The following is a 2815-nucleotide window of genomic DNA, read 5'->3' as shown; positions in this document are numbered from 1 at the left end:
AGCCTTCAAGCTCTGTATGTGGGCACCTGACAGTGAGACCCTAACAAAGGTTAGTGTCCTAGCTCTGTCGTTAATAGTTGGGTGACTGTAAGTAAACCCCTCTATTTACTCAAAACTCAAGTTCTTTTCTGCAATATGAATAGTTTAAGAAAATGATTGCCGGGCCCAGGTCCATGACTTCCCGGCGCCCTTCTCGACCTTGGCCATTGCTAAGCGGCCTTGACACACAGCCTCAGGATGCTGGCAGGCGGCTGTGAGGATGGGGGTCACTGGGCCGCAGGTAACCATGGAGAAAGAGCCTCGGAGCACCTTCCTTTTCAATACATACAGAAAGGAAACATTTACCACCAACAATGGCTGTAGATCCGTGCAGAAGAGTCTCCGGAGCAATTGGAAGATTCAGAGCTTGAAAGACAAAATCGCACCTGAGACGTTACTGGGCTGAACGTGTGGATTACAACGGGGCGAGGGGACAAGTGACAGCCGCTGAGTGCCAGCTGCTGAAGAAATACCTCGAGGGCCGTGACATATTTTTGTGAAGCTCGGACAGGGTGGCAAATCCGGATTTGACCCCAAAATTTCCTTTCTCCTAGAAGCGTATGGGACCATGGGTAATAACGATGCTGTGGTTAGAAGTGTGCACTATTTCCTTCCTAAAGAAGCTCTAGTTTCTTTTCTTTTTTTAAATATATCTTTATGGATTTCAGAGAGAGGAAAAGAGAGGGAGAGACAGACAGACAGAAACATCAATGATGGGAGAGTCATTGGAGATCGAGCCCGCAGCCCGGGCATGTGCCCTGACCGGGAATCGAACCCCGATCTCCTGGATCCTAGGTCCATGCTCAACCGCTGAGCCACGCCCGGCCGGGCAAGAAGCTCTCGTTTCCTACGGAGCCTTGACCGGGAAACCAGCCGAGCTGCAGGGAAGGCTGTGCCTGGAGTCACCCTAGAGGAGAGCCGTGGAAACAGGCCGAGGCTCTCACCTCTGTACATCCTTTTGGTGCCACATCGAGCGTCATGGAGGCAGCAGGGGCTTTCCTGTCCCCAGGTTCACTTTCCCACGTAACAGACTTATCCTGGCTTTCTGTCCCTTAGAGAACCAAAGTGGGAAGCTGGCAGTGCTTGGCTCGTGTCACATGTTTATTGACCAATATTTGGAAAAAAAGAAAACAGCAAATCACAGATGTTGCTTCCCAGTGGCTCACAACAGGAAACATCTACCTAAACCAGACTGAGGCTACACGATGCTGTCCGACACAGTGTGTCGCCAGGAGGGCGATGAGAGCCCATGGGACTTTGTCACCCTCTACAACCTGTCCATTTACCTGCTGGATACCACCTGCCTCCCCTCGGTCATCCAGGCTCATGAACAGCTAAACGTGAAACATGAACCTCTCCAGCTCACCCAACCTCATTTTGAGGCTCGCTGCCAGCCCTTCAGCCAGCAGTACTTCCTTCCCCCTTGCCCCAAGTTTCAGGGACTTGCCACCTTCTCATCTAGAGCTGTGTGACTTAGATGAGACATTCTCTTCTGAGAAGGCACGGCTTGCTCAGATTACCAATAAGGGTACTGCAGAGGGCCTGGAGTTCTGTGTCGGGAAGTGTGGTGACATTCTTGGAAAACCAATAAACTACCAAAGGACCACCAAGATGACAAACATACCTTGAGCACATCTTCTCCCAAAGCTGGAGTTCAAGAAGCTGAACCAGGATTTTGGTACAAAGGAAACTGCCTTCCAGGGCAATTTCTGAGGACGAAGCCTCTTGAAACATCTCCCACCTCCCAATTCTCTCTTTGTAAACTATTTCTCTGTTGTTCAACTCCTTTATCAAAATTTGTCTGTCTACTGTCTAGCTGTGTATCTTCTGTAGTGCCCAAGTAGGTATAACATCTCTAGCTTAGAAGATCCTTATGTAAGATATGTTCCATTTTTTTCAATTAAATATGATTGAATCTGTATTTTTTAAATAAAATTTTAAAAAGAACAGAATTGCTCCCTCAAGCTCCTTTCTGGTCTAATATTTGTTGTTATTCTAGGTTCTTTTGAAAAGGATAATAATTCCGTATTTCTGGGGATTCTCCTGTGAGACAAGGTGAGCCAAGTTTGTCTGAGATGATCTCTCTGGCCAAAGTTTAGGACCAAGTTTCAGTTGGCCCCATTCGAACCCAGCAGATTGGAACATTTTCAAATAAGCATCACAAACTCTGCAAAATTTTTCTTTTTAAAAAAAGAATCTGACATTAGCAACCAGGTGGGTTTTAAAAGTTATGAAAATCTCCAAAGAAAAGGTAATGTGCTGCGATTAAGTTCATACAGAACTGACATCATGTAGGGGGAAAGGGAAAATCCACCTACAAGAAAATGTTATGCCTGTCCCTGTTTTCAATTTCTGCCCACGCATTCACTGCTTCTGTTGAAACTTGTTATTACTAAAGTACTTTTTTCATCATAAAAAGAGCTATGGTTCTAAAAGAGACTATTGGCTCCCAAATTCAGCTTTGATGTTAGAGGCAATTCAATTATGTTTGGTAATTTCTTTCCTGGGCATTTAATTTAATTACTGTTGTCAATGTGCCCAGGAGAGGGGTGCTTTCTATTAATGATAAATACAGAAACGCATTACACTAATTTTTGAGTATTTCTTTTTAGAGACAAAAGGCTAGATTACATGAAACAATAATGGTAGAAATAAAAGCAAAGATCTAGCTACTGATTTTTTAAAAAAAGATATTTGTTCAATTGCTAATCAAACCATAAACATATGTAATTGTAAGAGGCTCAGCTTCTAATTCAAGGTCTTTAAATCCAGAATG

At 44.5% G+C, this 2815-nt stretch overlaps 1 pseudogene; it reads left to right on the top strand.

Annotated features, from left to right (window-relative positions):
* Positions 1 to 286: 286 nt before the first annotated feature.
* Positions 287 to 1752, top strand: LOC107530402 (intraflagellar transport protein 52 homolog; annotated as a pseudogene).
* Positions 1753 to 2815: the final 1063 nt, after the last annotated feature.

Source organism: Miniopterus natalensis, chromosome 9 (genome assembly GCF_054644295.1).
Source record: "Miniopterus natalensis isolate mMinNat1 chromosome 9, mMinNat1.hap1, whole genome shotgun sequence".
Classification (NCBI taxonomy): Eukaryota; Metazoa; Chordata; class Mammalia; order Chiroptera; family Miniopteridae; genus Miniopterus; species Miniopterus natalensis.
Note: the sequence above shows the minus strand (reverse complement) of the source record. Positions and strands in the feature narration are given on the sequence as shown.